The following is a 15,000-nucleotide window of genomic DNA, read 5'->3' on the forward strand; positions in this document are numbered from 1 at the left end:
ATCTCTCCAGAGATGTTCAATAGGATTTAGGTCTGGGCTCTGGCTGGGCCACTCAAGGACATTCACCGAGTTGTTGTAAAGTTCACTCCATGAACCGTTGCCATATGAGGTCAAGAGCACTCTGAAGCAGGTTTTCATTCAGAATGTCTCTGTACATTGCTGCGTTCATCTTTCCCTCTATCCTGACTAGTCTTCCAGTTCCTGCTGCTGAAAAAAAAACATCCCCACAGCATGATGCTGCCACCACCATGCTTCACTGTAGGGATAGTATTAGCCTGGAGATGAGCGCTGCCAAACTTAATTCCTGGCATTCACTCCAAAGAGTTCCGATTGGTATTGGATTTCAGTATCGTGACAACACTTCAACACAAATAATGTTTTAAACTATTTGAAACTGACACTTTTGTGTCTTGATTCAAATTGTGCTGTTTTGGTGACTGCCGCTTTAAATTCAAATGAGATTGTACTCTTTTAAAAAGAGGGTGAGGCTACAAATGCCTGTGTGTCAGCATAATGGCAGACTCAGAAACAAGACTAATGATGTATGCTAATGAGGAAGAGATTCTCACCAATGGGCGGGGTTTTCCCTTTTTGATGCCATGTACAAAGGGAAAATGTCAATCAAAGTGTGTCTGCAGACTGTTATCAAGTGAGATTGGAGTAAAGAGTAAAATGAATAGATTTGTACCATTAGAGGCTGATTATATCCACACACTGTTGCCATACAACTGTGTTTACACCCCTTATAAAAATGATTTTTGCATATTAGGTCTCCTTTAAAATAAAGTGTAACCCCTTATGATTAGAGTAATCTAAGTTTAAAAAAAATTACATCAGTAAAAAAAATTCATAATGCAATCCTTTGTGTTCATCAGAAGAAAAAAGCTCTTAAAGATTAATAAAATGGAGAATTTGTCATGAATGAGTAGATGAACTGTCCATTAAAGCATTTTCCTTCGGTCCATGAGTCCAATAGCGACATCTAGAGGAGAAGAGACGACAGCAAAGAATAATTAAAGTGAAGAAAATATTAGCAAATCAATGTTTAACAGCAGTTTAAAATATAAATGCGAATGGAAAACGCAGGTTGAAAAAAGGAACTTAAAAATAGATGCATGCAGTATAAATTATGACTTAAAGGAAGAGTTCACACAAAAATTTAAGTTCTGTCCTCACTTACTCTCCCTTTACTTAATTCAAACCTTTATGTTTTTTTTTCTATTGATCATAAATTAAGATATTTTGAAGAAATCTGGAAATGTTTTTTTCATACTATAGAAGTCAACGGTTACAGGTGTTCAGCTTTCTTTAAAATATCTTCTTTGGTGTTTTAAAAAAACTAATAAAGCAGGGGTCACCAATCTCGTTCCTGGAGGGCCGGTGTCCCTGCAGGGTTTAGCTCCAACTTGCCTCAACACACCTGCCTGGGTGTTTCAGGTATACCTAGTAAGACCTTGATGAGTTTGTTCAGGTGTGTTTGATTAGGGTTGGAGCTAAAATCTGTAGGGCACCGGCCCTCCAAGAACAACTTTGTTGATCCGTGTAATATTTAAAACCACTTAAGGGAGAGTAGTGAGTACATTAAAATTTTTTGTAAAACTATCCCTTTAAATTTAAACGTAATAATGACTATTTAGGAACATTGTAAGAACAAATTTCACAAATAATTTAAAATTTCATTAATTCGAGTCCTGGCTGGGCCAGTTGGCATTACTGTGTGGAGTTTGCATGTTTTCCCTGTGTTGGTATGGGTCACCTCCAGGGGCTCTAATTTCCACCACAGTCCAAACACATGCGCTTTAGGCGAATTAAATAAACTAAATTGGCCATAGTGTATGAGTGTGTGTACTGGGTTGCAGCTGGAAAGGCATTCGCTGTGTAATACATATGCTGGATAAGTTGGCGGTTCATTGCTCACTGTAAAACAAAAAATATTGCTTTGATTTTATTTGACATTTTTGTATTTATGAGGAAAAAGCTTTGTTATTGATGTGACATCACTCTGTTATGGATATGAAATTGACACTTGTGTGTCTTTGCTAAATCAAATATAATTATTTGAAAACCCTGACTGACACATTTTTAAGTATTTTGTACAGTAAAATACAAGTCTACACAAAATACCTAGAGAGGATTTCACTATTTTGGTGAAAACTTTATTTTTTTAATGGCAGGGTTGACATTAACATGGAATTGCTCAGTGTGCAATATGTTACTCACTGTTTCCATGTAATTAAATCCAAATGAACACTGTTTCTACAGCAATTTTTTTGTTGTCTGTATGAAACATAAAAGCAAGAACATTTCAGTCTTTCTACTTCAGTATTCTTCATGCGTTTCCATGTAATTATGTTTAAATGAACAGTGTTTCTACAATATTTCAGTGCAAAAAACAAAAGCCAAAACTCATAGAAAAATTTCACGTCTATTGCATAACAAATCCAAACACTGCATCATAAAGACCTTGTTTTGATGAGAATCTGAGTGGAATTGAAGGTTTCTCTGGTGGTTGTGCAGTTTTGATGAAGGGCGTGAGTCTGGGACATCAGGGCAGGACGGACGGCTGCTGAAATCAGTGAGGGCCTCCAGAGATTACACATCTGGAACTGCTCATGGACTTTTCTGCACATCTAGCAGAGCCAGAAAGCATGAGAACATTCACAGATTCCTCAACAACAACCTCGACTGCACGTTTAAGCAACGGCTCTGTAAACCTGTTTCAGACACTACAGGCAAGAGCCCTGCATTTCGAGTCCATTTTGAGTTTTTTATGTTTATAAGAAGTTAAAAAAATATCTGCCTACACTGTAAAAAATATCTGTTAATTCAAAAGTTTGCATATTTTGTGATTGTCGAGTGTTTTCGGTTTATTTACTGTTGTGAATTGCATTATGGGAGCTTGATCTCTGCTCTGTTGACTTTAAATGTGTAAAATTCAACTCTACGGTTTAACAAAGTGATTTTATTGACATTTTAGTAGTTTGAAATAATTTAATATATAAGAAATAATATATAGAGAAACAAGTCTGTCTGTAAAATAACAGACAATGTACTGGCAGTTTATTACAAGGTTTTTGTAACACCAACCTTATATCACTTTTAAGCGATTAAAAATGTTCATAAAAGTAACATTAACTTCTCAAGGTTAAATGTTGTTGAAAGAAAGATCAAGCTCCCATAATGCAATTCAAAAGCACAAATAAATGGGGAAAAATAAAAACAAGAATCACAAAATATGGAAAACCACTAATTTATGGATTTTTAGAAAACATTAGAAATGAACATACATCAATACATCAATACAGCCTAGTTTATAGTCTAGTGCAGTGGTTCTCAAACTGTGGTACGTGTACCACTAGTGGTATGCAGGCGTCCTTCTAGTGGTACGCGGAGGAATTGCAGAATAATTCAAGTAAAAAAAATGAACACACTTTAAACCCTTTGACACATACAATAACACCAATGTGATCAGTAAATTGATTTTGATAGGCTGAAACTTTCATTTTATCTTCAATGTTCTAATGTTTGTTATGTATTCGATCATTTGAAGCTAATCTCCTTCCCGTATTTGTAACGGTTGTTGGGAGCGTATCCCGTATTTTTATATCCCAATGTTGACAGGTATAGTTTAATCACACACACAAAGCCTATAACTTGCAGTAAGCAAATCTACTTTCTAAATAGAAACGTAAACCCAAATACATACATTTAAAGTTAATGTGTAGATTTCAAATAAGTACAAACAAGTTCTAAATATGTGCAACATCTATTTCAAAACTTTTCAAAAACATTTTATATATGAATATGATCTCAAATAGCTTATATTTATGAGGTCCAAGGTTGCTGTATGTTAATACTTTATATTTAAGTACAGCAGTTTTCTTTTTACTTTAAGAACATTTCTAATTAACTTTAAAGCACATTTTAAATTAAACATTATTTATTTATTTATTACTGTAAGCACAGGGCAGTGTTAATGTTCAAGCTATTTATTATGTTTAAAGTGGCTGACAATAATAAATATTCATAATAATAGAAATTATTCTGCCTCATTTTTTAACTGTGCAGAGCTTTTGCTGCTTAATTAGGCCTACTTGCTACTGTATTTCAATACTGGTCATTATGGTGGTACTTGGAGAGACAATTTTTGTCTGAGGTGGTACTAGGTAAAAAAGTTTGAAAACCACAGGCCTAGTGTATATCTATTTAGTTGAAGTCAGAATTATTATTTTCTGCTGGAGATACTGTTGTCCCAAAAAAAGCAAATAAAAAATAGTACCTAGGGCCGGCGCTTTCATAGAGGTGACCTAGGCGGCGGCCTAGGGCGGCAGAATAGAGAGGGCGGCATCCCCGAAACTACCCTCGCCACCCGCGCCCTCATCCGCGTCTAGGGTGGTAGAATAGAGAGAGCGCCGTCCCCGAAACTATCCTCGCCACCCGCGCCCACAATTATATCCGCGTCTAGGGTGGCAGAATATAGAGAGCGGTGTCCCCGAAACTACCCTCGCCACCCGCGCCTCAGTTATAGCCGCGTCAGAATAGACCACCCCCCCCATTTGAGGGCGGCGTGACCGTCCTTTGCCTAGAGCGGCAGTTCAGCTTGCTCCGGCCCTGATAGTACCCATACCTATCAGGGGAAAAGGTATTGTAGCCAATTTTGACTGTTTTAAAACCTTGACTTTTCCAAACTGTGGTATACCTTGAAAACGATTATCGTCCTGTGCCTAAGCAATGTACAAAATTACATTGAAATACATAAAAAATAGTACCCAGGGCCGGCGCTTCCATAGAGACGACCTAGGCGGCCGCCTAGGGCAGCAGAATAGAGAGGGCGGCGTCCCCGAAACTATCCTCGTCACCCGTGCCCACAATTATATCTGCGTCTAGGGTGGCAGAATAGAGAGAGCGGCGTCCCCGAAACTATCCTCACCACCCGTGCCCACAATTATATCCGCGTCTAGGGTGGCAGAATATAGAGAGCGGTGTCCCCGAAACTACCCTCGCCACCCACGCCTCAGTTATATCCGTGTGTAGCGCGGCAGAATAGAGAGGGTGGCGTCCCCTAAACTACCCTCGCCACCCGCGCCTCAGTTATAGCCGTGTCAGAATAGACCCCCCCCCCCCCCCATTTGAGGGCGGCGTGACCGTCCTTTGCCTAGAGTGGCAGTTCAGCTTGCTCTGGCAAGATTACATTGAAATACATAAAAAATAGTACCCAGGGCCGGCGCTTCCATAGTGGCGACCTAGGCGGCCGCCTAGGGCAGCAGAATAGAGAGGGCGGCGTCCCCGAAACTACCCTCACCACCCGCACCCTTATCCGCGTCTAGGGTGGCAGAATAGAGAGAGCGCCGTCCCCGAAACTATCCTCGCCACCCGCGCCTCAGTTATATCCGTGTGTAGCGCGGCAGAATAGAGAGGGTGGCGTCCCCTAAACTACCCTCGCCACCCGCGCCTCAGTTATAGCCGCGTCAGAATAGACCCCCCCCCTCCCATTTGAGGGCGGTGTGACCGTCCTTTGCCTAGAGCGGCAGTTCAGCTTGCTCTGGCCCTGATAGTACCCATACCTATCAGGGGAAAAGGTATTGTAGCCAATTTTGACTGTTTTAAAACCTTGACTTTTCCAAACTGCGGTATACCTTGAAAATGATTATCATCCCGTGCCTAAGAAATGTACAAAATTACATTGAAATACATAAAAAATAGTACCCAGGGCCGGCGCTTCCATAGAGACGATCTAGGCGGCCGCCTAGGGCAGCAGAATAGAGAGGGCGGCGTCCCCTAAACTATCCTCGTCACCCGTGCCCACAATTATATCCGCGTCTAGGGTGGCAGAATATAGAGAGCGGTGTCCCCGAAACTACCCTCGCCACCCGCGCCTCAGTTATATCCGTGTGTAGCGCGGCAGAATAGAGAGGGTGGGGTCCCCTAAACTACCCTCGCCACCCGCGCCTCAGTTTAAGCCGCGTCTAGAGCAGCAGAATAGTTGTTTAAGAGCTAGCTCTCTGCAACTCTCGCATGGTCGCCCACTGAAACTGAGCAGGACTGCCCCCCGGTAAGTACCTGGATGGGAGACCACATGGGAAAGCTTTGCTGCTGGAAGTGGTGTTAGTGAGACCAGCAGGGGGCACTCAACCTGTGGTCTGTGTGGGTCCTAACGCCCCATTATAGTGATGGGGACTCTATACTGCTCAGTGAGCGCCGTCTTTAGGATGAGACGTAAAACCAGGGGTCACCAACCCTGTTCCTGGAGAGCTACCTTCCTGCAGAATTCAGTCCCAACCCTGATCAAACACACCTGAACCAATTAATAGTACCTAAGGCAGCACTTGATAATTACAAACAGGTGTGTTTGGTCAGGGTTGCAACTAAAATCTGCAGGAAGGTAGCTCTCCAGGAACAGGGTTGGTGATCCCTGCATTAAACCAAGGTCCTGACTCTCTGTGGTCATTAAAAATCCCAGGATCTTGGCTAAATTTGCCCACTGGCCTCTCTCCATCATGGCCTACTAACCATCACAACTGGTTTCATCACTCTACCCAACCCCCCCCCCACATGTAAAACATGTAAAGCGATTTCAGTGTCCAGAAAAGCGCTGTAAAAAGGTAAGTAATTATTATTCATGGGATCTAATCCTTATTATTATAATGACTTTTGGCACAAGAAGAAATGTACGCAAATTTTTGCATTTTTTTCACAAAATAATCCTTCATTTGCATATTTAAAAAACCTTTTAAAAACTTTTGCAATTGTTTTTTTTAAAGATTTATTTTTGGCTTTATTAAGTGGATATGACAGTATTTCAGACAGGAAGCAAAGTGGGAGAGGGAGGGGGGGTAGGGACGGGAAATGTCCTCGAGCCGGGATTTAAACTCGGGACGCCCTGAAGTGCTACTGCACCATATGTCAGCATGCTAACCAGGGTAATGCATTGACAATGTTTGCAATTCTTAACAAAACAAATCAGCTGTGAAAGTATGGTAATGACTATAAGTTACCTGCAGTGTTTTACGTTTTATCCAGAATACAAAGAGAGGGATGTGTGTTTGAAAGGGATAGTTCACCCAAAAATGAAAATTCTGTCACCATTTACCCATGTTCTAAGCAGTTTGTGTTCTGGTAAACATAAAAGAAGATATTTTGAAGAATGTTGGAAAACTCTAACTATTGACGTCCGTAGTGTTTTTATTTTCTACTATGCAAGTCAGTGGTGGGCGGCACGGTGACTCAGTGATTAGCACTGTCGCCTTAAAGCAAAAAGGTGGCTAGTTCAGGTCCAGGCTGAGCCAATAGGCATTTCTGTGCGGAGTTTGCATATTCTCCACCGTGTTAGCGTGGGTTTTCTCCGGGTGCTTTGGTTTCCCCCACAGTCCAAACACATGCACTATAGATGATTGAAGAAACTGAATTGGTGAGTAAACTAATTCAGTTTCGGTTAATTTTTGAGGAACTGTGCCTTTAACAAATATCTCTCTCTCTATACTGTATTCAAGGTAAGACACTGGAGGTGAATGACAGAATGTTCGTTGTAGGGGGAACTATTGCTTTAAATAATTTGTCTGGATATTTTTCAACAGCAGCCAGTGACCCGTGGAGTCATTTCACACTAAATGTATGGAGTGAATGACATCAGCTGACATCATTCATGAAGTGACATCATTATGTAATAAGTGATTCATGCTGGGAAAAAAGCTCTCCACCCATGAGAATCACTTTCCTTTAAAGACATTTTCATCTGATGTGGTTTGTTCAAAACATCTCTATAACACCTATTTATTAAAGGCACAAGACATATGATTTTCATTCATTCATTTTCTCTTCGGCTTAGTCCATTTATTAATCTGTGGTCGCCACAGCAGAATGAACCGCCAACTTATTCCAAATATGTTTTACGCAGCGGATGCCCTTCCAGCAGCAACCCGTCACTGGGAAACATCCATAAACACTCATTCACACAATTACAATTTTAGCTTACCCAACTCACCTATAGCGCATGTCTTTGGACTGTGGGGGAAACCTAGGAACCCTAGGAAACCAGGCCAACACGGGGAGAACATGCAAACTCCACACAGAAACGCCAACTGACCCAGCCGAGACTTGAACTAGTGACTTTCTTGCTCCGAGGTGATTGTGCTACCCACAGCGCAAACGTGCCGCCCTTTTTTTATTATTACTAATTAGAATTATTTTTTATTTTGGTTTCGTTTTAGTTACTTAGCTTGTACTTAATCTCGCTCCATTTCGAACTGGATAAATACAGTTATTGCTAGTGTGTATGAATAATAAATATTTTGTTGATCATGATGAAACGTATTTTGTTTGAAGAATTGTTTTAAGTGTATGATTTTCTGTTTTGAACATTTAAATCTAAATTTAGTTTAAATAACTGTTCTTTAATTGTTTTGTTTTACTTTTAGTTTAGTTTGTAAATGCTACTGGTTCATGTGCAGAGACAGTTTCTGCTCCCGAGGCCGTGAAATCCAGTCCACACAATCCACTTTAGAGCAGAAAACTTGAGTGGATGAGCAGCACACACATCTGGAAAACACAAAGATTGATCTGCGGTCTGGAAGGCTTTTCATCGGATGAGCTGTGTTTGTTTCTCCATCTCTAAGCATTACACTAATTACCCAGCATTGCTTATATATAAAAAATATGTGTGCATGTTTATTAATACATATGTATCCACCCTTTTTCTGCACCCCAAGATGCTTTGAGTCAATTATGAGTGTAAATTCTACTGAACTGTAAACAAACAGTGAAGTGTTATTAAAAATGGTTACAGTGAGCTGTCATAATTCTCCACAGTTCACTCCACAGCGCGGTGTCTCAGTGGTAGCACTGTCGCCTCACAGGAAAAAGGTCACTGGTTTGAGTGCCAGCGTAGTCTGTGTAGAGTTTGCATGTTCACCCAGTGTTGGAGTGCGTTTCCTCCAGGAGCTCCAGTTTCCCTCACAGTTGTTGGCGGTTCATTATGCTGTGGTGACCTCTGAAATACAAACAAGGACAAAGGAAAATTAATTAATGTAAATATGATGTTCCTTAATTTTATTTTTGCTAAAAAGTGTAAGGCCTGTATTCACAAAACATCTTATTTTACTTAACATATGTATTTATGGGCATCAGAGTAAATCGTGTTTGCTACTCAAGGAGGGAAATACAATTGTTTACAATAGAATCCTAATTCTGTATTTTTATCATGTAGCTGAATCTCTGCTGTGGGGTGGATTTCAAGTAGGGGCAAACTCCTATGAAAAGATGTTCAAGCACTTTCTGCCAGTGAGTAAGAGAGCAAAACAACAACAACTTTTGTAAGACTTTTTTGTTGCAAATGCACTGGACTTATTTTACACAGTGTACTTCTTGTGCTGAAATAAATCATTCATACTATACAATTATGCAGTGTTTCTCAACTGGTGGGTCGCATCTAAAAGAGGGAACGCGGGGGTCGCGGAGTGTGTGGTCGAAAAAAAAAAAAAATTTTTTTACTTATTTTGCTTATACCGGACTTTTATTTTGAAATGCATGCGCCACAACCCTACCGTTTGACATGTGAAATTTCATTTAATTATTGCAACAAATATGTGGAAGCGCAAGAACGATACCAAATATGTAAAGTATGGATATATATATTGATGACAAAAAAGACTTAAAGCCTCAGTGTCATATGTAGTGAGGTGCTCTCACAAGAGAGCATGAAACCTTCTAAATTAAAACAACATATAGAAACCAGACAACATGTTTTAATAAGTTTATTATTAACAGAATTTGTCATTTTTACTTTGTAATATTTCTATAATTTGATACATTTTGTTAAATGACAGCAATAAAATAGTGTTTATTAATAAGTCTTTGTGAATTTCTTATGATGTATCTGTCACTACTTGTTTATGTTAACAAATAAATACAAATTAAGTATAATTCCTAAAATTGTATTATAGTTCCTAAAAATTTGGGTCGCGGCTTGATGATCATGTGGGTCCCATGGCCAAACTAGTATTATTTTACAACTAAAAAAATTGTGGTATATGAAACCTTCAGTAGGTGTGGTCATCAGACAAATGTGCTTCTCCATAAACAAGGAGAGGGAGAAAATCACAAGACATTGTCTCAGAAAAATCATTTTGCATAATATTGGCACAAATTCTAAAACACATACCCAGGAGATGTTGGCTTTTGTTCTGTGTTGCTCGAGGACAAATTTCACATTTTTGTTTATGAAATAATAAAATGATTAGTGCCTTGCAATTTTATATATATATATATATATATATATATATATATATATATATATATATATATATATATATATATATATATATATATATATATTACTTAAACATCTATAACTTTTTTTTCATTTTGAGCATTATAAACTTTAGATGATGGAAAATAAAGCCCAGAGTGTCTTCTTTCCAAAGATACACACACTTTGAATTTAGACCAAATCATTCAGCAACTGTTACTGTTTTAGCTTGGGAACGTAATTTTTCAGAAAATGCTTTTGACGGTGAGGGAGAAGGACATCGATACAGTCTCGGAAAACTGTTTACAGAAATCTCATTTTGCATGCTGTCTTAATCAAATTTGAAAATAAAAACTCATGAAATGCTTGGCTTTCAAATCATATTTTTCTTGGACATTACATTAATGTTTTCCTGTGTTTGTATATAGAAAACAAATATTGAACACAATACAAAAATTTTTCTCATGACTACATAATGTATAACTTTTTATATTTTTTAACATGTAACTTCATCTTTTACCACAGTAAAGCTCAAAGTGTCTTCTTTCCAATAATACATAATTATCATTATTATGTTTGTAGCTTTCTGGAGTCAGGAACTGTTACTATTTAAAGTTAGATTTGTGTAAATCCCCAAAAGGCAAGAGGAGAGAACAACAAAATGGGATTTAATCAACAAGCAAGTTAAATATATTTTAAATAAAGGTGCTTTCACACCTGCACTTTTGTTTCAGAACCTGTCTCATTTGCCCAGTTAGCGCGGTTCGTTTGGCATATGTGAAACGACCAATTGCTCTCGGATCCGCGCCAAATCAATTGCTCCGAGATCGTTTGAATGAGGTGGTCTCGGCTGAATTGAAACGAACTCTGGAGCTGATCGATTGCATTGAGAAAGCAAACGACCCGAGCGCGGTTATATCACAGTGTTTAATGTATATGTAATAGGCATATGGCTATACGGACTGAAACCAGCTCAAATGTTCTTGAATAAAATTTGTTGCAGTAATATACATACGTACAAATATGTCATGTCCGAAAAAGAGCCACCGTACAAGCGAAAAGCTAGATACAGAATGTATTACTTTAGAAAATGCGGCGTAAATTCTTAATATTTGGCGTTTTAGATTTTTGAACACATGTAGCTGCAGTGATTGTCAATCAGACAACGCTTCTGTGTTCGTTCTTGCTGTCAGTCGTGGGGAAAATGATCGATGAAAATTGTTTGTAATAAACCGCTGAGAGTTTCACTCAACTGCGGGCACAGATTTTGATTCAACGCCTGATCATTGAGCACAGATGACTTTATGACAAACACAGAGCAGAATATAAAGACAGAATGTGCGGCGAATTGAAAGCCCCTATGCTGGATTCAGTGACTGGCGCACCTAGGCTCTCTCCTGTTGATCTGTGAAGGCTGTCAGATCAATGTGTGTGTGTGACAGCTCTCACGTGTGCGCTTGTTTTAATCAATATGAATATTCCAATCAAACTGAATACAATCTTACATCAACAACACATGGCAAGCAACGCGTTGATAATAACAAATAATCATATTAGATTACAAACAACCCGACAAATTGTTGTTTAGCACGTGTGCAAGGGCTGCAGTTTGGTGTGTGTGTGAAGCGGAGAGGGAGAGACAGAAAAGAGGAGCGTTTTTTTTAGCAATGAGACTGTTTTAAGTGATGTTCCCTCTTTGGTGACTGATTTTTAGGGATGTGCGATACCACTGATTTCCTATCCGATCCAGATAGGAAACTACACACAGAACCGAAATTAAAGTAACAAGTAGTGTACTTAAAAGTGTCACTTATACTAAAGTATACTTATACTCATACTGAATATGAGACATATTACAGGTTATTCTTATTATATTTATTGACGGCACCTGAGCTTGTATATCTTAAAACGCCTGCCTGAACATCTTAAAAAAAAACATGCACACTTTTACATTTAGTGACATGTTAATCCCGTTCTCATGAAAGTGTTTTGAACCTTTTTTCGCAGTTTTTTCATTGTCACAATAAACCCAAGACCCCTAATTCAGCCACATCGCCGCATTTTCTCCCACTGTACCTGGATGATGCCTACCTGCTGCACCTAAGGACTCTGAAAGCGATGTCTGTCTAACCCTAGCAGCACTTGTGCCTCTCCTTTCCTCCTCTTCTGACCACCTAGTCATGACGTTGTCATATTCTGTCTTGTGATTTCTATGCAGGGCCGGAGTGGGACTCCTTTTCAGCCCTGGAGTTTCAAGCCTCAGACCGGCCCACCTCAGTTCACGACTGACTATATTGAAATAAGGTCATTTCCAATTCAGTTTCTATTTAAACTATCATGTCTTTTTTGAGAAAACAGCTCCTTTAGAACTTCAAATGTTCAACAACCCTGACAGTATTTTATGTCTTAACAATAAAAATGAAACAAAAAAATTACTCAGACGAGGATCAAACCTGGATCGGTGTTGTCCAAACCTAACGTGCTAACCACTCAACCACAACAGTTACATGATATTCAACCTGCAGGCTGCATGTTGATCACGAGGCTGCGAGAAAATAGATAAAAAGAGCAGAGCTGCGGTAAAATATTGAATAAGAAGACTGTGGTCAAGTAAATAAATACATTAATTTAAAAAGTGTGACTGCTGTAAGCAACAGATTCTGGAGCTAGGAACACCGGCCCTCGCGGCCAAAAAACAGACCGGCCCACCGGGAATTCTCCCGGTTCTCTCGATTAGCCAATCCGGGCCTGTTTCTATGTAGGTTTGTATTAGGTTTGGATTAGGTTTGTAGTACTACCACAGTACCTCACTGTTTTGTTATACGTGTCACAAACCGCATCGTTTGAGTTTATGGAAGTGAAGTAGCTCCACACATAACTTCGCATGTGCCAGCCCAGCGGACTGAGTGACTAGCTAGCCTCCTCTGCAGTTGTACAGTGCCATATTACGCACATTACTTTGCAGGCGGAAGAACAAGTAGTCCGACTAAGTTGGCATTATTCAGAGAAACTAGGGTAATTGTGGTTACTTCCCGCTGTATTTCTACTTCCAATAAAATACATATTTGCTCCAAATTATTGAAATATCGATATTTTGATTAGATAATCGATTCTAGAACATACAAAGCTGGTATCGGAGATATCGATATTTTAGTATCGATCCGCACATCACTACTGATTTTGTTGTACTACACGGAGAGTGATAAATGATTGGGCCAAGTGACATGTGTCCTCGTTCATTCACCGGCTGCAACTAAAAGAGAAGGGAGTTAACCCCGAAACTAATATTATTCGGCCCTGGAGTAACAAGTGAATCTCCCCAGCTATCTCTAACACAACAAAGAGACAGAGCAGGAAAGGTTTACATACGTAATATTTTTTCCTGAGGCGATTTGAAGCAAAACACACAATGACACTTCATCAAACATATCCACAATGATAAGGAACATGGTTACTTATTGAGTTATTAACGCACAGCAATACCACGTGAAGAAAGGACGAACTTTGAAGGAATAAACATTGTGAGGAGAGCTCCAGAGCTCCATTATAATGCACTGGGCAAGTCTTAACATGTTCCGCCCACGCGTGCGCGAGGCAGGGAGGTCTGTACAATTACCTAATTTATCGGCAAATTATAATTTAGACATCGGATCGGTAACGATAATCTTAAAAATAGCATTCATCAGCCAATAACGGTATGGCCGCCGATATATTGTGCACCCCTATTTATAATTATATTTTGAATTTGATGGTCGTCTCTCACATTGTCCCACAATAACATTCAAATAGTGTAGATTAGTGTACAATGTTTAATATTTATTTATAGTCATATACTTTTTTAATATATTAATATTTATATATTACATATTTATTTATAGTTAGAGTTTTTTTAAGTAACGTACTAGTTACTTTCCCTGGTAATTAGTTACTTTTATAATTAACTAACTAATTAACTATTTGTGAGAAATAACTACTTTAACTAATTACCCTTTTAAGAAATGTGCTCAACACTGCTTATAAACAGATACTGACACTGCTAGAAAAAAATAAGACCTTTTGTAGGGAGGAAGAAAGGAAAATATTTTATTCTTTTTTTTTTTTCAAAGTAAAAAATGAGAGAATTTTCATTTGTGAGTAAACAAGCTATTTAGTGTGAAAGGAAGTGAGTGGCAGGTCAAATTATTTCTGTAATTCAAAACAGGTTTAAAACGGTTCGGAAAATAAAAGGGGGGGAATTTCGGTGCATTTTTGCACAATGCTGCAATACGTCATTGGATGTGAGTCTGAAACACATGTGTTCTGGTGTTTTTGTTGCTATGCCTGTACATCTGGCTGATGTAAATGAAATCTGAAGAGCAAAACGGTCCACGCCTAGAACAACACCCTACAGCAGAGAGAAAATACAGCAGTTTAACACGAGGAAGAGCGACCGTTCACTTTCAAAAGCAGCAATAAAATCTTTATAGTACTCATGTGAGAACATTACTGAACTGGACTGGAGATCAAATGTAAAAACTGATGAGAAAGGTTAAGCTTAAAAATCCAGATCATTGAAACAGGACAAACTGCATTATGTAAACTTATGGCAGCATTTGACAGGCATTTTGAACTCATGCGGCACGGTGGCTCAGTGGTTAGCACTGTCACCTCACAGCAAGGAGGTCTCTAGTTCGAGTCCCAGCTAGACCAGTTGGCATTTCTGTGTGGAGTTTCAGCCTGATCTCACGAGAAAACGTAAGTATTTTACGTTTTGCAGT

The 15,000-nt window shown here is 39.0% G+C and overlaps 1 long non-coding RNA gene across 1 annotated transcript in view; it reads right to left on the reverse strand.

The window, feature by feature from the left end:
- Nucleotides 1-170: 170 nt before the first annotated feature.
- The window catches only part of LOC147831375 (uncharacterized), a 41,240-nt gene continuing 26,410 nt past the window's right edge, over nt 171-15,000 (reverse strand). The window contains exons 2-3 of the long non-coding RNA XR_015524110.1: nt 7,982-8,986; nt 171-982 (exon numbers count right to left, since the gene is read on the reverse strand). This is a non-coding gene — a long non-coding RNA (uncharacterized LOC147831375). The remainder of the gene's footprint in view (nt 983-7,981; nt 8,987-15,000) is intronic.

This window comes from Danio rerio, chromosome 23 (assembly GCF_052040795.2).
Source record: "Danio rerio strain M-AB ecotype USA chromosome 23, GRCz13ab, whole genome shotgun sequence".
Classification (NCBI taxonomy): domain Eukaryota; kingdom Metazoa; phylum Chordata; class Actinopteri; order Cypriniformes; family Danionidae; genus Danio; species Danio rerio.